Source organism: Sapajus apella, unplaced genomic scaffold (assembly GCF_009761245.1).
Source record: "Sapajus apella isolate SASKATOON/1434 unplaced genomic scaffold, GSC_monkey_1.0 scaffold25, whole genome shotgun sequence".
Classification (NCBI taxonomy): Eukaryota; Metazoa; Chordata; class Mammalia; order Primates; family Cebidae; genus Sapajus; species Sapajus apella.
The window spans coordinates 16091125-16116592 of NW_022436965.1; the positions used below are offsets into that span (position 1 = coordinate 16091125).

General features: G+C 38.3%; 1 protein-coding gene and 1 non-coding gene across 2 annotated transcripts in view; one reads left to right on the forward strand and one right to left on the reverse strand.

Moving 5' to 3' along the window:
- Positions 1-25468, reverse strand: part of RABGAP1L (RAB GTPase activating protein 1 like) — a 718780-nt gene that overhangs the window by 667768 nt on the left and 25544 nt on the right. The window lies entirely within an intron of this gene.
- Positions 18108-18209, forward strand: LOC116560322. Its single transcript, XR_004272912.1, has one exon. It is a non-coding gene; the product is annotated as a small nucleolar RNA U13 (small nucleolar RNA).

Here is a 25468-nt window from a genome sequence, read left to right on the forward strand (position 1 = left end):
TCAGATTAAACTTTTTCCTACAGAGTTCTTTGAGCTCCTTATACATTCTGGTTACCAATCCCTTGTCAGATGGGTAATTCGCAAATATATTTTCCCATTTGGTGACAAATTTCCCATTTGTCTTTTCACTTTGTTGATTGTTTTCTTTGCTATGCTTTTTTAACTTGATGTAATACCATTTGTCCACGTTTGCTTTTTTTGCTCATGTTTTTAGGGTATCACTCAAGAAATCTTTGCCCAGTCCAACGTCCTAGGGAGTTTCCTCAATAATTTCTCTTAGTAGCTTCAAAGTTTGAGGTCTCATATTTGAGTCTTCACTGTATTTTAATTTCATTTTTGTATATGATGAGATACAGGGGTCCAGTTTCAACCTTCTGTATATGGATATCCATTTTTCTCAGCACCATTTATTGAACAGATTGTCCTTTCCCCAGTATATGTTCTCAGCAGCTCAGTCAAAACTGAGTTCACCATAGAGGTACAGATTTATTTCTGGGTTCCCTATTCTGTACCACTGACTATGTGTCTGTGGTCAGTATTGTTTTTTGCTCTTTTGGTTACTATAGCTATGTTGCATAATTTAAAAGTAATGTGAATGCTGCAGTTTTTTAGAATAGTTTTGGCTATTCTGGGTCTTTTGTGGTTTCATATAAATTTTAGGACTGTTTTTTCTATTTCTGTGAAGAATATCATTGGTATTTGATATGGACTACATTTAATCTGTAGATTACTTTGGGTAGTATGAGCATTTTAATAATATTGATTCTTCCAATTCATGAACATGGAATATCTTTCCAATTTTGTGTCCTCTCCGATTTCTTTTATCAATGTTTCATGGTTTTCATTGTGGAGATCTTTCACTTCTTTGGTTTATTCCTAGGTATTTTATCTTACTTGTAGCTACTATAAATGGGATTACTTCCTTGGTTTTGATTTCATATTTTTCAGTTGGCATATAGATGCTACTGATTTTTGTATGTTGATTTTATATCCTCCAACTTTAATAAATCTGTTTATCAGTTCTAATAATTTTTTGGTGGAGTCTCTAGGTTTTTCCAAATATAAGACCATATCCATCTGCAAATAAGGATAATCTGACATTTTCCATTCCAATTTAGATGCCCTTTATTGCTTTCTCTTGTCTGGTTGCTCTGACTAGGATTTCCAGTATATGCTGCAAACAAAAGCAGTGAAAGTATGCATCTTTGTTGTGTTCTCAATCTCAGAGAAAAGGCTTTGGGTTTTCCTCCTTCAGCATGATATTAGCTATGGGTCTGTCATATATGGCTTTTATTACATTGAAGTATGTTTCTTCCTTACCCTGTTTTTTAAGCGTTTTTATCATAAAGGGATGAATGTTTTCAAGTGCTTTTTTATTATCAACTGAAATCATCATATGGTTTTTGCCCTTCATTCTATTTATATGATATATATCACACCAATTGATATGTGTCTGCTGAACCATACTTGCATCCCTGGGATAAATCCTGCTGATCATAAAGAATTTGATCTTTTAAATGTGCTCCTGTGTTTGGCTTGCTAACATTTGGTTGAGGATTTTTGCATCAATATTCACCAGAGATATTAGCCTACAGTTGTTAGTTTTTGATGTGTCTTTGGTTTGGGTACGAGGGTAATACTCGCCTTTGAGAATGACTTTAGAAGTATTCCCTTCTCCTCTATTTTTCAGAATAGTTTGAATAGATTTTTTTTTTTTTTTTTTTTTTAAGACAGGGTCTCACTCTGTTGCCCAGGCTGGAGTGCAGTGGCATGATCTCAGTTCACTACAACTTCCAACTCCCAAGCGATTTCCCTGCCTCAGCCTCCAGAGTAGCTGGGATTACAGGCATGCACCACCACACCCGGTTAATTTTTGTACTTTTAATAAAGACAGGGTTTCACCATATTGACCAGGCTGGTCTTGAACTCCTGACCTCAGGTGATCCACCTGCCTCATCCTCCCAAAGTACTGGGATTATAGGCATGAGCCACCATGCCCTCCTGGAATAGTTTGAATATATTCAATTCGTTCTCTAAATGTTTGGGAAAATTCATCCGTGAAGCTATCAGGTCCCAGGCTTTTTTTCACTAGGACACTTTTTATTAATGCTTCAATCTCATTACTTGTTATTGATCTGTTCAGGTTTTGGATTTCTTCATGGTTCAATCTTTATAGATTGTGTGTGTCTAGGAATTTAGCCATTTCTTCTAGGTTTACCAATTTATTGGCACATAGTTGCTCATAGTAACCACTAATGATCCTTTGAATTTCTGCAGTATCAACTGTAATGCCTCCTTTTTCATCTCTGATTTCATTTATTTGGATCTCTCTTTTTCTCGTAGTCTGGCTACAGGTTTGTCAATTTTGATTAACTTTTCAAACAACCAGCCTTTAGCTTTGCTGATCTATTATATTGTTTTCTTCATGTCAAATTTATTTATTTCTGTAGGAGATCGGTCAGAGTGATAGAAGAAACTATAGGGAAAGGAACAGGCCTTCTGAAAGGTCAGAAGGCTCTGCATAGCTTCAGGGGAGAGTAAGCTGAAGGCAGCTGTTCTCTGACCTTGAGGCAGAGGGCAAGATGTAGGTACAAGGAAGTGTAAGGGAATTTATCATAAACAGGCTTGTTTACTTATGTTGACCAGGAACCAACCTTTGATCATCCCCCTTGCCGTGTGTGAGGTTCCCTGAAGGAGGAACAATAAATGTTAATTACTCGAAGCGTTTGCTCCAGGCTTTTGGCATTGTGTTCTGCACTGAATAAAATCAAGCAGCTCCAGCTTATCCAGGCTGCTGCACCTTGGCCACAAGAGCTTGGCAATCCCCTAGGTGCTCTTACACTGCATACCTGTGTCTGAGTATTCCTTTCATCCATCGCTCAGCCAGGGTCTAGGGGACAGACCTGGCATATTTCTGCCCTGATCTTCATTATTTCTTATACTAATATTAGGTTTGGTTTGGTCTTGCTTTTCTAGTTCTTTAAGATGCATTGATAGATTGCTTACTTGAAGTTTTTCTTCTTTTCTAATGTAAGCAGTTACAGTTATAAATTTCCCTCTTAGTACTTTTAGCTGTATCCTGTAAGTTTTGGTATCTTGTGTTTCCATTATCATTTGTTTCAATGAATTTTTCAATTTCCTCCTTAATTTCTTCATTGACACACTGGTCATTCAGGAGCATGTTATTTAATTTCCATGTGTTTGTATAGTTTCTAAAATTTCTCTTGTTACTGATTTCTATTAGGTTGGTATAAAACCGCAATTACTTTTGCACCAACATAATGGTTTCATTCTGTTGTAGTCAGAGACAATGCTTGATATTATTTCATTTTTTTTTTTTATGTTTTAAAACTTGTTTTGTGAACGAACATATTGTCTGTCCTTGAGAATAATCCATGCGCTGAGGAAAAAAATGTTTTCTTCAGCCATTGGATGAAATGTTCTATAAACATCTTTGAGGTCCATTTGGTCTATAAGGTACATTAAGTCTGATTATTCTTTGCTGATTTTCTGACCGGAAGATCTGTTCAATGCTAAAAATGACGTGTTGAAGTTTCCAGCTATTTTTGTATTTGGGTCTATCCCACTCTTTAGCTCTAATAATATCTGCTTTATATACATCTAGGTGCTCCAGGGTTAGGTGCATATATATGCATAATCATTATATCCTCTTGCTGAATTGACCTTTTAGTCATTACTGTACATAGTAATCTTCTTTGTCTCTTCTAATGGTTTTTGTCTTAAAATCTAATTTGTCTGATAGAAGTAAAGCTATTCCTGCTCCTTTTTGGTTTCCATTGGCATGGAATATCTTTTTCCATCCTTTTATTTTCAGTCTATGTGTGTCTCTACAGGTAAAGCGTGTTTCATGTAGGCAACATTCAGCCACTACTCTATGTCTTTTCATTGGAGAGTTTAGTTCATTTACATTCACTGTTATTGCTGATAAGTAAGGACTTACTCCTGCAACTTTGTTACTTGTTTTCTGGTTGTTTTGTGGTATTTGCTTCCTTCTTGCCTTTCTGTCATCCTTCAAGGCAAGGTGATTTTCTATGATGGTATTATTTAATTTCTTGCTTTTAATTTTTTGTATACTTATTGTATATTTTTAGATTTGAGGTTACTAGGAGGCTTGCAAATACTATCTTGTAACCCATTATTTTAAGGTGATAACAACATGTTACATAAGCAAGCAGAAAACAAATAAAAACCCTAACTTCATCCCTGCTTAACCTTTTCTTGTTTCTATTTATATCTTTTTGGATTATCTATGTCTTGAAAAGTTGTTGTAGTTATTTTTTTATTGATTCATCATTTAGTCTTTCTACAAAGGACAAGAGTATTTTACACACCACAGTTGCTGTTATCACACTCTGTGTCTTTCCGTGGACTTACTGTTACCAGTGAGTTTTGTACCTTCATATACTTTCTTATTGCTCATTAATGTCTTTTTCTTTAGCATTTCTTGTAGGACAGGTCTGGTGTTCATGAAATCCCTCTTTTCCTTGTCTGAGAAAGTCTTCATTTCTTCTTCATATTTAAAGGATATTTTCAGCAAATATACTATTCTAGGGTAAAAGTTTTTTCCTTTGGCACTTTAAACATGTCCTGCCACTCTATTCTGGCATATAAGGTTTCAAATGAAAAGTCTGCTGCCAGACATCTTGGAGCTCCATTATAGGTTATTTGTTTCTTCTCTCTTGCTGCTTTTAGGATCCTTGCTTTATCCTTGACCTTTGGATAAATCTGAAAATCAGAATATAAAATCTGACAAAAGATTTTTTTGTTTCTTCAGGTGCAAAAAATAATGGAAAATATAGGCATAAACATTTTCATTTTCAGGGCATTTTAAAGGTATATGAAAATAAGGAACAGAAATTTATCAGCATTATAGAAAATCTGATACATATGTGTGTTTTGTTTCTTCTATCCATCCCCTTCTGAACTCAAAGGAGCTCAAGAAATATTTAGATTAAATTAAATCACTTAAAGACAAACTTCTCCCCTACACCTACAGCAATTCTACCAAGTTAAATAGCTTATAATTCTTACTCTAATGCCACATCATTTTTGCTAAATGAGCAATAATGATATCTAAATTTACACCTCTCTTGGATAACTAAAACTACAATTTTCACATACACAAGAAACAGTACAACAATATTCAGCAATGTCTAACTGAAAGCTATTTTATTCCCAAAATAACTGAACATATTCTAAAGTATGCAATCATAGTGCACGTGATCTAATTTCCTTCAGTGCCAAATGTGGTTAGCCTCCTTCTTGCTTTTAGATCACATGTTTGTGCCTACTCATTTTAAAGTGGCTCCTGAGCTAAAATAGAAACCTAAAAATATAAGGGTGAGTCAAAATTGGATAGGCTGGGAAGACTATTAGGCATGAGAATTAGAATGACTGTATGAGATCCATTACAAAAATAGAAAGGGAACTATTCTCAACATACATTTAAAAAAATGGACAAAACTTTATAGAACAATATTTGCCAACCAAAATTCTTCTGCTCTTCAAAAAACTGAAACAATCCAGGAAAAATATACCATTACTTTTGTTTGCTAAGTAGTCTATCCACTATTCTAGTTCCCAGGCAAGAGCCAAACCAATATGTATGCATGTACACAAGTATGTCTCTAGCCCTGAAAAAGGGACAAAAGAACTTTATTAATTCACATTACTTCAGTGGACACCTATTTTGATCTGTCCAACAATAATTCGCAAACGTCTTATCTGAAAATAAGCCTTCTCTCTACTTAAACCACATAGCTTTTATAAAAACGTCAACCCCCGGCTGGGTGCGGTGGCTCACGCCTGTAATCCCAGCACTTTGGGAAGCCAAGGCAGGCAGATCACAAGGTCAGGAGATCAAGACCATCCTGGCGAACATAGTAAAACCCCATCTCTACTAAAAATACAAAAAAATTAACCAGGCATGGTGGCATGTGCCTGTAATCCCAGCTACTCGTAAGGCTGAGGTAGGAGAATCGCTTGAACCTGGGAGGCGGAGGTTGCAGTGAGCTAAGATCGTGCCATTGCACTCCAGCCTGGGCAACAAGAGTGAAACCCCGTCTCAAAAAAAAAAAAAAAAAGAAAAAAAGGCAACCCCGCAGCCAAATAGATAAATCTAAGCTAGATCAATTAATCCAGTTCCTAAAATTTTTAGACCTATGACCAGCCATGTTTTTCTTCAATGAAGAATGACAGCGTGCAGTGACAGAGAAAAGTAAACCCCAGACAGAAACAAGAAAAAGAGCCTTAATCAACTCATATCCCTCTGAGTCATTCCTGAGGCCTAGCTCCAATTGTACCCATTCTTGTCTTAATAAATCTGTCATTCTTTTAATTCCATAAAATATTCCTTTCAACAAATTCTTTTTGCATAAATTAGTTTAAATTGGGTTTCTAGAATTAGAGAAGCAAGAAGAAATCAACCTCAAAGCTACCAGAAGACAAGAAGTAATCAAAATCAGAGCTGAACTGAAATAAATGGAAACAAGAAAAACAATCAAAAGATCAATGAATACAGGAATTGGTTTTTTGAAAAAATTTAAAAGGCCACTAGCTAGACTAATAAAGAAGAAAAGAGAGAACACAATTAGAAATAGCAAAGGGAATGTTACCACTGACCCCACAGAAATAAAAAATAACCATCAGAAACTACTATAAATACCTCTATGCACACAAACTAGAAAACCTAGAAGAGATGGATAAATTATTGGACACATATATCCTCCCAAGACTGAACCAAGAAGAAATGGATTCCCCACAGAGACCAATAACAAGCTTCAAAACTGAATCGGTAATAAAAAGTCTACCAACAACAACAAAAAAAATCCCAGGACCTGATGGATTCACAGTTGAATTCTACTGTATCTACAGAGAAGAGCCAGTATCATTCCTCCAGAAACTATTCCAAAAAATTGAGGAGGAAGGACTCCTCCCCAACTTATTCTATGAGGCCAGCATCATCCCGACAGAGACACAACAGTAAAAGAAGACTTCAGGCCAATGTCCTTGATAAACATCAATGAAAAAATCCTCAAAAAAATACTTGCAAACCAAATCCAGCAACACATCAAAAAGCTAATCCACCACAATCAAGCAGGCTTCATCTGCAGGATGCAAAGTTGGTTCAACATAAGCAAATCAGTAAATGTGAACTCATCACATAAACATAACTAAAGACAAAAACAAATGAGTATCTCAATAGACGCAAAAAAAGGACTTTCTTAGTCTAGTCTCACATTGCTATAAAGAACTACCTGAGACTGGGTAATTTATAAAGAAAGGTGTTTTCATTGACTCACAGTTCCACAGGCTGTACAGGAAGCATGGCTGGGAGGCCTCAGAAAACTTACAATCATGGCAGAAGGCGAAAAGGAAGGAAGCACATCTTACCATGGAGTAGCAGGAGAAAAAGAGAGCGAAGGGAGAAGTGCTACCCTTCCAGATCTCATGATCTTGTGAGAGCTCACTACCATGAGAATAGCAAGGGAGAAATCCACCCCCATGATCACTGGGGATTACAATTCAATATAAGATTTGGATGGGGACACAGAGCTAAACCATATCAAGGCCTCTGGTAAAATTCAACACTGTTTCATGTTATAAACTCTCAATAAGCTATGTACTAAAGGAATATACCTCTGGCCGGGCGCGGTGGCTCAAGACTGTAATCCCAGCACTTTGGGAGGCTGAGGCGGGTGGATCACGAGGTCAAGAGATCGAGACCATCCTGGTCAACATGGTGAAACCCCGTCTCTACTAAACTACAAAAAATTAGCTGGGCATGGTGGCGCGTGCCTGTAATCCCAGCTACTCAGGAGGCTGAGGCAGGAGAATTGCCTGAACCCAGGAGGCGGAGGTTGCAGTGAGCCGAGATCGTGCCATTGCACTCCAGCCTGGGTAACATGAGTGAAACTCCGTCTCAAAAAAAAAAAAAAAAAAAAAAAGGAATATACCTCAAGATAATAAGCCATCTATGACAAACCCACAGCCAACATTATACTGAGCAGTCAAAATCAAGAAGCATTGCCTGTAAAAATGGGCACAAGACAAGGATGCCCTCTCTCACCACTCCTATTAAAAATAGTACTGGAAGTCCTAGCTAAAGCAATCAAGCAAGAGAAAGAAACAAAGAGCATCCAAACAGGAAGAGAGGAAGTCAAACTATCTCTGTTTGCAGACAACGTGATTCTATATCTAGAAAGCCCCAGTCTCAGCCCAAAGGCTCCTTCAGCTGATAACTTCAGCAAAGTTTCAGGATACAAAGTTAATGCACAGGCCAGGCACAATGTCTCACACCTATAATCCCAGCACTTTGGGAGGCTGAGGTGGGCAGATCACTTAAGGTCAAGAGTTTGAGACCAGCCCGGCCAACAGAGTGAAACCCTGTCTTTACTAAAAATACAAAAATTAGCTGGGCATGGTGGCATATGCCTGAAATCTCAGCTATTTGGGAGGCTGAGACACAAGAACCACTTGAACCTGGGAGGCTGAGTTTGCAGTGAGCAAAGATCATGCTACTGCACTCCAGTCTGGGCAACAGAGAGATACTCTTAAAAAAAAAAACAGATAATTCTAAAAAAAAAAAAAAAACAATGTACAAAAATCACTAGCATGCCTATACAACAACAACAGCTAAGCCAAGAGCCAAATCAGAAAGGTAATCCCATTCAAAATTACCACAAAAAGGACAAAATATCTAGGAATACAGCTAACCAGGAGGTAAAACACCTCTACACTGAGAATTACAAAACACTGCTCAAGGAAATCAGAGACAACACAAACAAATGGAAAAACATCCCAGTCTCATAGATAGAATGTCATTAAAATGGCCATAATGCCTAAAGCAATTTACAGATTCAATGCTATTCCTATCAAACAACAATTTTAAACTATTTTAAAATTCATATGAAACCAAAAAAAGGACCCGAACAACCAGGGAAATCCTAAGCAAAAAGAACGAAGCTGGAGGTACCACATTACCCAACTTCAAACTATACTACAGTGCTACAGTAACCAAAACAGCATGATACTGGTAAAAAAAAAACAGGCACATAGACCAATGAAACAGAACAGACAGCCCAGAAATAAGGCCACACTCCTATGACCATCTGATCTTTGACAAAGCTGACAAAAACAAGCAATGAGGAAGACTCCCTATTCAGTAAATGGTGCTGGGTAACTGGCTACCGATATGCAGAACACTGAAGTTGGACCCCTTCCTTACATCAAATACAAAAATTAACTCAAGATGGATTAAAGACTTAAATGTAAAACCCAAAACTATAAAAATTCTGGAAGACAACCTAGGAAATACCATCCTGGACACAGGAACAGCCAATGATTTCATGACAAAGACATCAAAGCAATCACAATAAAGGAAAAAAAAAAAAAGGACAAGTGGGATCTAATTAAACTCAAGAGCTTCTTGTACAGCAAAAGAAACTATCAAAAAACAATCTACAGAATGGGAGAAAATATTTGCAAAGTATGCATCTGACAAAGGCTATTATCCAGCATCTATAAAGAACTTTAACAAATTTACAAGAGAAAAACAAACATTAATCTCATTAAAAAGTGAGCAAAGGGCCAGATTCACCAGGGCTGAAATGAAGGAAAAAATGCTAAGGGCAGCCAGAGAGAAAGGTCGGGCTACCCACAAAGGGAAGGCCATCGGACTCACAGCAGATCTCTTGGAGAAACCCTACAAGACAGAACAGAGTGGGGGCCAATATTCAACATCCTTAAAGAAAAGAACTTTCAACCCAGAATTTCATATCCAGCCAAACTAAGCTTCAAAAGCAAAGAAGAAATAAAATCCTTTAGGAACAACCAATTGCTCAGAGATTTCATTACCACCAGGCCTGCATTACAAGAGCTCCTGAAAGAAGCACTAAACATGGAAAGGAACAACCAGTATCAGCCACTCCAAAACTGTACCAAATGATAAAGAGCATTGACACAATGAAGAAACTGTGTCAACTAATGGGCAAAACAACCAGCGAGCATCAAAATGGCAGGATCAAATTCACACATAACAATATTAACCTTAAATGCAAACATGCTAAATAACCTAATCAAAAGACACAGACTGGCAAATTGGATAAAAAGTCAAAACCTGTCAGTGTGCTGTATCCAGGAAACCCACCAAATCATGTGCAAGGATACACTTAGGCTCAAAATAAAGGGATGGAGGACGATTTACCAAGCAAATGTAGAGGGAAAAAAAGCAGGAGTTGCAATCCTAGTCTCTGATAAAATAGACTTTAAACCAACAAAGATCAAAAGAGACAAAGAAGGGCATTACATAATGGTAAAAGGATCAATGCAACAAGAAGAGCTAACGATCCTAAACATGCACGCACCCAATACAGGAGCACCCACATACATAAAGCAAGTTCTTAACAACCTACAAAGAGACTTAGACTCCCACACAATAATAGTGGGAGGCTTTAACACTCCACCGTCAATATAAGACAAATCAACAGGACAGAAAATTAAGGATATCCAGGACTTGAACTCAGATTTGGACCAAGCAAGCCTAATAGACATTTACAGAATTCTCCACCTCAAAACCACAGAATATACATTCTTTTCAGCACCACATCACACCTACTCCAAAACTGACCACATAATTGGAAGTAAATCACTCCTCAGCAAATGCAAAGAACAGAAATCATAACAAACAGTCTCTCAGAACACAGTGCAATCAAATTAGAACTCAGGATTAAGAAACTCACTCAGAACCACACAACTTCATGGAAAGTGAACAACTGGATTTGAATATTGACTGGATAAACAATGAAATGAAGGCAGAAATAAAGATGTTCCTTGAAACCAATGAGAACAAAGACACAACGTACCAGAATCTCTGGGACACATTTAAAGCAGTGTCCAGAGGAAAATTTATAGCAATAAATGTCCACATGAGAAGGAAGGAAAGATATAAAATCGACACCCTATCATCAAAATTGAAAGAGCTAGAGAAGCAAGATCAAAAAAACTCAAAAGCTATAGCAGAAGACAAGAAGTAATTAAGATCAGAGCAGAACTGAAGGAGACAGAGAGGCAAAAAGTCCTTCAAAAAATTAATAAATCTAAGAGCTTGTTTTTTGAAAAGATCAACAAAATAGACCATTAGCAAGACTAATAAAAAAGAAAAGAGAGTAGAATCAAATAGATGCAATAAAAAATGATAAACGGGATATCACCAGATTCCACAAAAATACAAACTATCATCAGAGATTACTACAAACAACTCTATGCACACAAACCAGTAAACCTGGAGGAAATAGATAAATTCCTGGACACTTGGACCCTCCCAAGCCTAAACCAGGAAGAAGTCGAAACCCTGAATAGACCAATAACAAGGACTGAAGTTGAGGCAGCAATTAATAGCCTACCAACCAAAAAAAGCCCAGGCCCAGATGGGTTCACAGCTGACTTCTACCAGACATACAAAGAGGAGCTGGTACCATTCCTTCTGAAACTATTCCAAACAATCCAAAAAGAGGGAATCCTCCCCAAATCATTTTATGAGACCAACATCATCCAAAACCTGGCAGAGACTCAACAAGAAAAGAAAACTTCAGGCCACATCCATGATGAACACAGATGCAAAAATCTTCAGTAAAATACTGGCAAACCGACTACAACAGCACATCAAAAAGCTTATACATCACAATCAAATAGCCTTCATCCCAGGGATGCAAGGCTGGTTCAACATATGCAAGTCTATAAACGTAATTCCACATAAACAGAACCAAAGACAAAAACTACATTATCTCAATAGATGCAGAGAAGGCCTTCAAAAAAATTCAACAGCCCTTTATGCTAAAAACTCTCAATAAACTAGGTATAGACAGAACATACTTCAAAATAATAAAAGCTATTTACGACAAATGCACAGCCAATATCATACTGAATGGGCAAAAACTGGAAGCATTTCCTTTGAAATCTGGCACAACACAAGGATGCCCTCTCTCACCACTCCTATTCAATATAGTATTAGAAGTTCTAGCCAGAGCAATCAGGCAAGAAAAAGGATAAACGGTATTCAGTTAGGAAAAGAGGAAGCCAAATTGTCTCTATTTGCAGATGACATGACTGTATATTTAGAAGACACCATCGTCTCAGCACAAAATCTCCTGAAACTGATAAGCAACTTCCGCAAAGTCTCAGAATACAAAATCAATGTGCAGAAATCACAAGCATTCCTATACACCACTAATAGACTTAAAGAGAGCCAAATCAAAAGTGAACTCCCATTCACAATTGCTACAAAGAGAATAAAATACCTAGGAATACAACTTACAAAGGATGTAAAGGACTTCTTCAATGAGAACCATAAACCACTGCTCAAGGAAGTAAGAGATGACACAAACAGATGGAGAAACATTCCATGCTCACGGTTAGGAAGAAGCAGTATCATGAAAATGGCCACACTGCCCAAAGTAATTTATAGATTCAGCACTATCCCCATCAAGCTACCAATGACCTTCACAGATCTGGAGAAAAACCACTTCAAACTTCGTATGGAACCAAAAGAGAGCCCACGTAGCCAAAACAATCCTAAGCAAAAAGAACAAAGCTGGAGGCATCATGCTGCCTGACTTCAAACTATACTACAAGGCCACAGTAATCACAACAGCATTGTACTGGTACCAAAACAGAGACATAGACCAATGGAACAGAACAGAGGCCTCAGAAGCAAAACCACACATCTACAATCATCTGATCTTTGACAAACCTGACAAAAACAAGCAATGGGGAAAGGATTCCCTGTTTAATGAATGGTGTTGGGAAAACTGGCTAGCCACGTGCAGAAAGCAGACACTGGACCCCTTTCTGACACCTTACACTAAAATTAACTCCAGATGGATTAAAGACTTCAACATAAGACCTAACACCATCAAAACCCTAGAAGAAAATCTAGGCAAAACCATTCAAGACATAAGCATAGGCAAGGACTTCATGGCTAAAACACCAAAAGCAATGGCAACAAAAGCCAAAATAGACAAATGGGATCTAATTAAAGTCCAGAGCTTCCACACAGCAAAAGAAACAATCATTAGAGGGAACCAGCAACCAACAGAATGGGAAAAAAAAATTTTGCAATCTACCCATCTGACAAAGGGCTAATATCCACAATCCACAAAGAACTAAAACAGATTTATAAGAAAAAAACAAACTCATTCAAAAGTGGGCAAAGGATATGAACAGACTCTTTTCCAAAGAAGACATCTATGACGCCAACAAACATATGAAAAAATGCTCATCATCACTGGTCATTAGAGAAATGCAAATCAAAACCACACTGAGATACCATTTCATGCCAATTAGAATGGCGATCATTAAAACATCAGGAGACAACAGAAACTGGAGAGGATGTGGAAAAATAGGAACACTTTTACATTGTTGGGCGTGTAAATTCATGCAACCATTGTCGAAGACAGTGTGGCAATTCCTCAAGGACCTAGAAACAGAAATACCATTTGACGCAGCAATCCCATTACTTGGTATATACCCAAAGAATTATAAATTGTTCTATTTTATAAAGACATGCACATGTATGTTCATTGTGGCACTGTTTACAATAGCAAAGACTTGGAACCAACCCAAATGTCCATCAACGATAGACTAGATAAAGAGAATGTGGCACATATACACCATGGAATACTATGCAGCCATAAAAAATGATGAGTTTGTGTCCTTCATAGGGACATGGATGAATCTTCCTTCTCAGTAAACTGACACAAGAACAGAAAACCAAACACTGCATGTTCTCACTCATAAGCAGGTGTTGAACAATGAGAACATGTGGACACAGGGAGGGGAGTATCACACACTGAGGACAGTTGGGGGGGCCAGGGGAGGGAAATACTAGATATAGGTGATGGGGAGATAAAGGCAGCAAACCACTTTGCCATGTATGTACCTATGCAACAATCCTGCATGATCTGCACATGTAATCTAGAACCTAAAGTACAATAAAAAAAATTTTTAAATAAAAATACATAGAACAGTCTGAAGAAGCTAATATTTAGGAAACACTATGACATGCCTAAAATTTCTTAAGTACTTTCTATGAAATAATATAATGCCATGTGTTTAGAAAAGCAAGGAGAGAGCAGCTCTTGCTGAGTGGAAACTATTACTATAAAAACCGAGTCATTGTTACTTTGGAAAACAAAGTGAAAAATTGTTCTAGTACTGAACTATTCTACCATGTTTTACAACTTTTCACTCTCACAAGGCAAACAAAATCCAAAGGTATTTTACATAATTAGAAAAGCAAATTATTCATGCTTTCAACACAATCGACTAGCCTCATAACCATTTCTATTGAATATTTCACCTAAAGGATATTTTTCAATGCTTTCAGACGTTTTAAACAGGAAAAGCATTACAAAATACAATCAGCAATTTGATCTTTAACACTCATGCTGCTAAATCTGAATCTTCATGTCCATCTTGACATTTGTCATGCCTTTAAATCCTGGGTCACAAGCCACAAGGGACTTGCTGCCATACTGAGGGCAGAAACTGAAATATTACAGCAATAGGGTCTCCACTGCTGTTTACACAGAATCCAGTTAATTCATTCTTTTAACAAGAGTTTGTTGGTGATGGTGGTGGTATTGAAAATGTATAATTTGACAGGCATAATTATAAGGTAGTCTTCTCAAATTAGACATCTAATAGGCATTTCAAACTCAACACATTCAAAAAACAAACTTACCTTTCTACCTCCAACCTACCCGTAACCTGACACCAACCTCCCATAGGCTTTCTCTTCTCAATTGATAGCAACTCCATCCTTCTAGTTACTCTGACCAAGAAGCTTAGAGTCATGCCACTCCTCTCTTTCTCTTCTTCCTCAAACATACACATACACACTTTAAAACTACAGTCAGCAAATTCCTTTGGCTCTACCTTCAAATTATATCCAGAAATCATCTGTTTCTCACCACCTCCACTGCCACAACCCAGTCCCAGCCACTATCATCTCTTATTTGTATTATTTTAAAAGCATCCTTAACTAGCCTTCTTGTAATCTTTACTTGTTCTCCTATGGTCTGTTTTCCAAAAAGAAGCCAGAGTGATCCTTTTAATTTAGTTCCTGTCATTGCTCTGATCAAAACCCTCCAATGACTCCCCCATTTCACTCAGAATAAAAGCCAAATGACCTTCAAAAGCATTACACACCTGGTACTACAACCTACCCCACCTCACTACTCTCCTGACCCCACTTTACCTCACCTCTGTAACCCATCTTCTACAATTATCCCACTTGTTCACTCGACTCCATTTACAAGGATCTCCCTGCTTTCCCCCAAACAAGCCTGGTGTATTTGCTCTGGTATTCCAGCACAACCAACACTTCTCCCAGATAACTGCTTGGACTAACATCCTTAGTGTCCTATTCATACCTTTGCTCAAATCTCATCATCTTGAGAGACCTATCGGGCTCACCCTATTTAATACTGCTTCCCACCACCGCCAAATTCCAATTCCCCCTTTATTCAGCTCTACTCTTCCTTGCCAGAGCACTTATTTACTAACATATAATTTATTTTTGTATTATATTAACTGTTTACTGTCTTTCACTAGAATATAACATTGTCAAAGGCAAAGACTTTTGTTTTTTTCATTGATGTAACCCAAGCATCTAGAAATACATCTGGCATAGAGCAGACAGTTGAATATTTGTTGGATAAATAAATTCCAAGATAAGTAAATTAAAAGTTTCTGAAACTCCAGGAGCCACCCAGTAACCCACAGCCCAATCAGGACTATGCCATTGAAGGAACACAATAAGTGCGCTGATGGGTGTCTTTCAACTAACTCACCAGTACACACTTGAATTTCTGAAGGTTTATGATATAATGAGACACCAAAAGATAATTTTTAAAAGAAGGAAGAGTAAAATGTTGAGACTTCCTCTCCAAATTTCCCATTTATGCAAGAAAAAGAACACACACTAGATAATGATTTGAAGAAATTACTATTGACATTTTTAAGAGTTTGAGGATGGTGATGTGGTCATGAAGGTGTCCTTGCAGTAGCACATACCGAAATATTTACATATTAAATGATGTAATTGTCTGAGATTTGCTTCATATGATCTAACATAGAATTGGAAGGCATGGAGGCATAGAGGAAATAAGATTGCTCCTTATTTGGTAATTGCTAAAGTTGGCGAAAGGTCACAGGAATATTTACATTAGTCTCCCTGGTTTTGTACATGCTTCAAATTTGCCAAAATAAAAAGAATAAAAAAGCCAAGTAAGGCCGGACACGGTGGCTCATGCCTGTAATCCTAGCACTCTGGGACACTGAGGCAGGCGGAGCACTTGAGATCAAGAGTTCGAGACTAACCTGGCCAACATAGTGAAACTCTGTTTCTACCGAAAATACAAAAATTAGCCGGGCATGGTGGCAGGTGCCTGTAATCTCAGCTAGTCGGGAGGCTGAGGCAGGAGAATCACTTGAACCTGGTAGGCAGAGGTTGCAGCGAGCAGAGATCGCGCCTCGCGCCATTGCACTCCAGCCTGGGCAACAAGAGTGAAACACTGTATCAAAAAAAAAAAAAAAAAAAGCCAAGTAATAATAGCATGGGAAGAAGTTAATTTAAAAAAAAAAAAAAAGAAAGAAAGAAAAATACAAGCATACATTTCCTTTAGAATCTAGCACATTGTGTGACATCTAAATAAAATAAATGACGAAAGAATAAAGTATATGTCACAACTGAAGAACAGTTTCTAGGCTGGATGCAGTCTCATGCCTGTCATCCCAGCCCCTTGGGGGGGCTTAGGTGGGCAGATAACCTGAGGTCAGGAGTTCAAGATCAGCCTGACCAACATAGTAAAACGCCATCTCTACTAAAAAAAACAAAAATTAGTTGGGTGTGGTGGTGGGTGCCGGTAGTCCCAGCTACGTGGGAGGCTGAGGCAAGAGAATCGCTTGAACCTAGGAGGCAGAGGTTGCAGTGAGCCGAGATCGTGCTATTGCACTCCAGCCTGGGCAACAGAGCAAGATTCCGTCCAAAAAAACAAAATCATTTCTACACTGGATGTGGTGACTCAAATCTGTAATTCCAATACTTTGGAAGCCTGTGGCAGAATTACTGCTTGAGGCCAAGAGTTCAAGATCAGTCTGAGCAACAGAGTGAGACTCTGTCTCAACAACAACAAAAAAATTAGAACTAAAATTTAAAAAGTATAGTTTCTATAAACTATCATAATGATAGGAACAGACTAAAACAAAAAATTAATGACCAAAGTGAACGCCTCTTTCTGAATGAAAAAAAGGGACATGTTAAATGATGGCCCTGGTGGTTGCTACTGCAGGGACAAGAAAAGAAACTTGCTTAAAAAGGCAAAGCCACAGTGATTTCAGATGTGGATAACTGGAACCAAATGGGGACACATTGAAAAAATTTTTCATCTTTTTTTGAGATAAAAGACACTGTACTTTATCCTATAAAGGTCATTTATATAAATGAAAAATATCAATAGGGACAAGAGAACATAACTAAAATTGCATGTATCAAATAATACTGCAGCATAATTATTAGAAAAAGAAGGTTCAATGTGACTAGAAAACAAATATAGCAGGCAACAAACATGATCTCAATCCCAGAAACGTCAAGTAAACAAAAAGCACAGAAAATTTAAATTTTAAAAGTACTAAAGTAGCAAAAACCAAACAAAACAAAATTTGTAACCTTCAAAATATAACTTGTGCCACCTCTGGAAGCAGTTTCAACAATCTCCCTAGCTGATTAAATCTACTCTAGTAAAATACAGGTTTACGGCAAAAATATCTGTATATACATGTTTTTCCGGGAGCCATCCAACTAACTCATATACAGGTTTATTTTTAATGTTTAAATCACATTCAAGTAACTGTAGATAGTAATCTAATGGACTGATACAAGTACAAAAAGGTATAAAATTTTACTGTCAGGAACAGAAACTGTTATGCCAGTTTACTTAGCTAATTTGCCAAAGAGTAAGATACATGTGTTTCACATTTTAGGAATACCAGATTGTTAGCTAACACCTACACAAGAACTTATATAGATCCTTTTGTAGTTCATAAGCATGATAATTGGGTTTTCACACACGTATTAGATGTGCCTCCCTCAAATCTTGCTACAGCATTGGTACCTTATCCATCTAACACAGGGGAAAAAAAAAAAAAAGACATCTCAGGTACCTATTTTAGCTCATTTGATTTTTACTTCCCTCTTACTCTAATTTGTTACAAAAATCTCAAATCTTAATGAAAATAATGTATATGACTACTTTAATATTTATTCTCTCTAAAGAAATACCTGGATTTAAAACCATAAAGCTCATATTCATTTCCTATGAATAATCACAACTCGAGAGAACCTAACAAAGTATTTTTTCAGAACCAATAATTCTAAGAATAGCTGTTACTTCTTCATGGATTTTTCAATTTTCCCTCAACCAGCCTCACTGTTATTTCCCTGAATCATTGTGCCAAACCACATGAGGGAGGGGATACAGGAACCATCAACACTGATTTTGGAGTCATGGAAGCCCAGAATAAAATTTGCCCTATTTAAGATTTTCAAAAGACCATTAGAGATATTGAATTGGCTTTCGAAATCATGAAGGAATGCACTATTAAGGAAATAATGAAAAAACAACTGATTTTTTAAAACAGAATGTTTTGGAATTGAAAATGTATGGGCCAGGCGTCACGCTTGTAATCCCAGCACTTTGGGAGGCTGAAGTGGGCAGATCACTTGCCGTCAGGAGTTCAAGACCAGCCTGGCCAACATGGTGAAATCCTGTCTCTACTAAAAATACAAAAAGTAGCCAGGTATGGTGGTATACGCCTATAATGCCAGCTGCTCAGGAGGCTGATGCAGAATTGTTTGAATCCAGGAGGCAGAGGCTGAAGTGAGCAGAGATTGCACTACTGCACTCCAGCCTCGGTGACAGGGTGAGACCCTGTCTTAAAAAAAAAAGTCTGAATAAAACTGCCTCCACTAAAATATATGACCCAAGACCCTAGTGGTCAAGTGGGTAAATTAACATAAAATTCAGGTCTGGTATGTCCATAATTTTCATATGCCATAATTTTAAGTGTTTCTATTGAAGGCACTGAATTTTAAAATATTCCTCGGTGATATGAACTTTTAAATATTACCTTACATCAATTCCCTGGCACAGTGCAATACATCCTGTTGCTGATGAGAAAATCCTCATTTGATTACAACAGATATTTTCATTTTGGAAAGACTTATTTTCATCTAACCTCAAGAATCATCTTAAATCAAATAAATCAAAATACTAACCCACAATCCAAAGAGCTTAAAAATTCACCCATTCTCAATTTACTCTCATTAAGTCAACTCCCTGAATTTAGGGATTATCTACTGTACATCTTTCTCACTCTAAAAGCCAAAAGTAATACCACAAATCTGCAAAGTCATTGTGAGGCTGGTTTAGTATAGTAACTAACTCCAAAATGAACTAGACAATAATGTATTTGTTACCTCAAGAAACTCCTGATAGCCTTTCTCTGTATAAGCAAGATCTAAATCACATATAACATGGATTTGGACATTGGGATCATTACAGCATGAATATTTAAAAATCAAGAAAAGTAAAAATTATTTACCAAGAACTATTCAATCACTGTTATAGTCTCCAAATATAATCAATTTAGAATAGTGTTAAGTCATAATAAGCACCTTTGTTTCAAAAAAGGTTTCTAGCTGATCATGATATATCTACCCAACTACTTTAAATATGCCATTTTAAAGAACTACGCTATGTAATCTCCTTATCTAATTTAATTCATATAACATTCATACAGCCAATAATTATTTGGTCCATTGTCTGTAATAAGAACCATGGTTGACTCTGAAAAAACATTCATATACAACGGGGTGCCAGCTACATGCCCAGAACTCCAAGAATGTCTACATATTAAACACAGACCACAACAGATTTTTTAAAAAGCAAGAGATCAGATGTATTGTGCTGAGCTTAAGAAATAGAGAATCAAGGGCCAGGCGCGGTGGCTCACGACCTTAATCCCAGCACTTTGGAAAGCTGAGATAGGTGGATCACCTGAGGTCAGCAGTTCGAGACTAGCCTGACCAACATGAAGAAACCCCGTCTCTATTTAAAAAAAAGAGAAAAAAAAAGAAACAGAAAATCAAGCAGTGCGACAGAGGGGTTGTGAATGACCAAAATTAAGGAAACAAATTCTGTGGTTTTCCAAGCATATTACGTGGAAACTTGGTGGCTCCTTTCACCAGAAGGATCTAAACACATCTTTCACTGACCATCATGAATATCAGGCAGTGTATCACTTTGGAACTAAACCTACTTATTAGAGTTCAAGCCCTTTGAGATATTGACAAGAGAGGCCATTAAAGCCTAACTATTTCGATCTCAACAGACACAGTTGAGTTTAATCCTGGCTCTACTATTTACGAGCCTTATGACCTCAGGTGAGTAAATCTCTAAAACTCAACTTCATTAAGTTTAAAATAGGAAAAATAGTATCTACCAAGAGTTGTTGAGAAAGAATAAAGGATATAATTCATATGTAAATCACTAAGCACAGTGCCTGGCACATTTTAAAAAGCTAAGTAAATATTAATGTTTATCACTTATGTTCTCTTTTATGATATTATGACTCCCAGATCAGTCATTCCTGCAGCTTCAAGAAATATCATCACCTTTCATTTTTCTTAAATCAAAAATTTAATATGACCCACATCTATCTTTGTTATAAAACATCTCAAATTCTACATTATGCTAAGACTAATATTGAGATGGCAGAGACCTTCCACTATAAAAATGAGCCGAAAACAAACTTCACATCCAAAAAAACACCATAATTCAAATTATGGCTACTAGCATCAATTAATGCAAACTTCTTCTGAAACAGATTTACTGTAGATACAGGAAAACATGTTTATAAAATTTCTAATTGATGTCCTCAGGAAAATCCAAAAGAAGATAACAAACAAAAAACTAGAGCAGGAAGTTATGATGAAGAAATCATTTAAGACAGGAGAAATTGCAGAGGAAACAAAACATGAAAACAACAACAGAACTGGCCAGCAGATTAGATACTTCAGTAACTAAAAAAAAAATTTTTTAAAGATTGAAAATTCAAAAACTTTTCCCAGAAAAAATAAAAGGATTAAGAAATATAAAGGCTGAGGAAAGAGAAATACGGAGATCATATCTGAAAGAAGCAATCTAAGTAAAATAATTCCACAAGAAGAAAATTAAAAGAACTATAGTAAGAATAATACCAAAACTTTTGGTGTTTTAGTCATGAAGTCCTTGCCCATGCCTATGTCCTGAACGGTTTTGCCTAGGTTTTCTTCTTCTAGGGTTTTTATGGTGTTAGGTCTTATGCTTAAATCTGTAATCCATCTGGAGTTAATTTTTTATATAAGGTATAAGGAAGGGATCCAGTTTCAGCTTTCTGCATAAGGCTAGCCAGTTTTCCCAACACTATTTATCAAATGAGGAATCCTTCCTCCATTGCTTATTTTTGTCAGGTTTGCCAAAGATTAGATGATTGTAGATGTGTGGCATTCTGAAGACTCTGTTCTGTTCCGTTGGTCTATATCTCTGTTTTGGTACCAGTGCCACACTGTTTTGATTACTGTAGCCTTGTAGCATAGTTTGAAGTCAGGTAGCGTGATGCCTCTAGCTTTTTATTTTATTTTATTTTATTTATTTATTTATTTTTGCTTAGGATTGTCTTGGCTATGCAGACTCTTTTTTGGTTCCATATGAAGTTAAAGGTGCTTTTTCCAATTCTGTGAAGAAAGTCAATGGTAGCTTGATGGGGATAGCACTGAATCTATAAATTACAAAAGCAATGGCAACAAAAGCCAAAATAGACAACTGGGATCTAATTAAAGAGCTTCTGCATAGCAAAAGAAACTATCATTAGAGTGAACCAGCAACCAACAGAATGGGAAAAATGTTTACAATCTACCAATCTGACATAAGGCTAATATCCAGAATCTACAAAGAGCTTAAACAAATTTACAAGAAAAAAACAAATGACCCATCAAAAAGTAGGCAAAGGATATGAACAGACACTTCTCAAAAGAAGACATTTACACAGCCAACAAACATGAAAAAAAGCTCATCATCACTGGTCATTAGAGAAATGCAAATCAAAACCACATTGAGATACTATCTCACGCCAGTTAGAATGGTGATCATTAAAAAAATCAGGGGCCGGGCACGGTGGCTCAAGCCTGTAATCCCAGCATTGTGGGAGGCCGAGGCGGGTGGATCACAAAGTCAAGGGATCAAGACCATCCTGGTCAACATAGTGAAACCCCGTCTCTACTAAAAATACAAAAAATCAGCCGGGCATGGTGGCGCGTGCCTGTAATCCCAGCTACTCAGGAAGCTGAGGCAGGGGAATTGCCTCAACCCGGGAGGCAGAGCTTGCGGTAAGCCGAGATCGCACCATTGCACTCCAGCCTGGGTAACAAAAGCGAAACTCCGTCTCAAAAAAAAAAAAAAAAAAATCAGGAGACAACAGATGCTGGAGAGGATGTAGAGAAATAGGAACACTTTTCCACTGTTGGTGGGAGTGTAAATTAGTTCAACCATTGTGGAAGGTAGTGTAGCGATTCCTCAAGGATCTAGAACTAGAAATACCATTTGACCTAGCAATCCCACTACTGGGTATATACCCAAAGGATTATAAATCATTCTATTATAAAGGCACATGCACACATATGTTTACTGCTGCACTGTTCACAACAGCAAAGACTTGGAACCAACCCAAATGCCCACTGATGATACAATGGATAAAGGAAATGTGGCACATATACACCATGGAATACTATGCAGCCATAAAAAAGGATAAGTTCATGTCCTTTGCAGGACACGGATGAAGCTGGAAACCATCCTTCTCAGCAAATTGACACAAGAACAGAAAATTGAACACCGCATGTTTTCACTCCTAAGTGGGTGTTGAACAATGAGAACACATGCACACAGGGAGGGGAACATCACCCACTGGGGCCTGTCACGGGGTGGGGGCTAGGGGAAGGATAGTAGGGGGTGGGGGGTTAGGGGAAGGATAGCATTAGCAGAAATACCTAACATAGATGATGGGGTGATAGATGCAGCAAACCACTATGGCACATGAATACTGAGGTAACAAACCTGCACATTCTGCACATGTACCCCAGAACTTAAAGTATTATTTAAAAAAAGAGAATAATACCAAAACTTATTATGATAATAAAAAGAATTCTTACAACGTACCAGGCGTTATTCTTAGCACTTTACATATAAATTTTTTTCATTCTATCTTCAAGTAAGTCTATTATCTCCATTTTACAGATGAGTAAAGTAAGGCATAGAAAAACTAAGAACCGGAGGACGATCCAAGATGGCCGTTTAGGAACAGCTCAGGATTGCAGCTCCCAGTGAAAGCGCAGAGGGTGAGTGGACGCCGCGTTTTTATTGCCCACAGACTAGGAAATTCCCGGGCGGAGGTGCTCCACGGTCGCCAGCGCGGCTGTTTCGGCCAGTGCGGCTGTGTCGGCCAGTGCCGCTGCTTTGCCCCGCGCGGCTGCTTTGTCGGCGCCCCGCAGCCGCGGTTCTCCGTACAAAATACACCGGTCCGGGGGCCCTTTTGGCTGGCGATTGGAGCCACGGGAAGTCGCCCATTCGCCGGTTCAAAAAGGGGACTGAGCAGAGAACCAGGACAGTAGATTCCAGGGCAAAAAAAAAAAAAGCGCCACAAACCTCAGTGCAGCTGTTTAAGCCAGCGCAGTGAGTGGCCGCAGGGGAAAACAAACAGACCCCAGCGCCTCTTCAACAGGCGACTGGAACACCAACTTAAAAAAGGCTCTGAGGCAGGGAGCCAGGCGATCAGGCTCAGCTGGCCCCACCCCCACAAAAGAACAGCAACCAGAAACTCTGGATTGAGAGTTTCACAGCAAGCGCAGCTGAACCCAGGACAGTCCAGCTCTGTGGGGGAGGGGCGTCTGCCATTACCGAGGCAGCCTGCCATTGCCAAGGCAACCCGCCATTGCTGAGGCAGCCCTCCGTTGCCAAGGCAACCCACCATAGCAGAGACTCGGCCCCAACAGAGGCGGGCCACCATCACCAAAGCAGTTCTAACTACACCCATATAAACAGGACTGCAGGGAAGTTCACTCGGCAGCGGGGCGGAGCCCACAGCAGCTCAGCAAAGCTGCTATAGGCCGACAGTGACTAGGCTGCCTCCTTGCTGGGCTGGGCAGGTCTGAAGGAAAAAAAAAAAAAAGGCGGCGGCAGCATAACCGAAACTCATAAATAAAGCCCTAAATCCCTGGGACAGAGCACCTGGGAACAAAAAGCAGTTTATGAGTTCTGCTGCAGCAGACCTAAAAGTACCTGCCCAGCAGCTCTGAATGAACAACAACAGAGCTCGCAGCTCACCATTTGAGCTCCTATAAAGAAGAGACCGTCTCCTCAAGCAGCTCCCTGACCCCTATATATCCAAAAAGACACCTCATAAAAGAGAGATCAGTTTGACACTAGGCGGGTATCCTTCTGGGACAAAGACAGCAGAAGAAGAAAACTGGTAACAACCCTTGCTGTTCAGCAGCTGCTGCAGGTGAACCCCAGGCAAGCAGGGCCTGTAGTGAACCTCAGCAGACCTACAGCAGAGGGGCCAGACTGTCAGAAGGAAAACCAAGAAACAGAAATAACCTCATCATCAACAAACAGACTGTCAATCTGAAAGATTTGAGACCCAATCTGAAAGCCAACAACCACAAAGTCGACAGGTGGATAAATCCCTAAAGATGGGAAGAAACCAGTGCAAAAAGGATGAAAACACCCGAAACCAGAACACCTCTCCTCCTACAAGGGATCACAACTCCTCACCAGCAAGAGAACAAGGTTGGATGGAGAACGAGTGTGATGAAATGACAGAATCAGACTTCAGAAGGTGGGTAGTAAGAAACTTCTGTGAACTTAAAGAACATGTTCTAACCAAATGCAAAGAAACTAAGAACCCTGAAAAAAGATTTGATGAAATGCTAACAAGAATGGACAAAATAGAAAGGAATATAAGTGAATTGATGGAGCTGAAAAACGCAACACGAGAACTTCGCGAAGCATGCACAAGTATCAACAGCCGAATTGACCAAGCAGAAGAAAGGATATCAGAGGTCGAAGACCAACTCGATGAAATAAAACGGGAAGGCAAGTCTGGAGAAAAAAGGGTAAAAAGGAATGAACAAAGTCTCCAAGAAATGTGGGACTATGTGAAAAGACCTAATCTACGTTTGATAGGCGTACCTGACTGCGACGAAGAGAATGAATCCAAGCTGGAAAATACTCTTCAGGATATTATCCAGGAAAACTTCCCCAACCTAGCAAGGCAGGCAAACATTCAAGTCCAG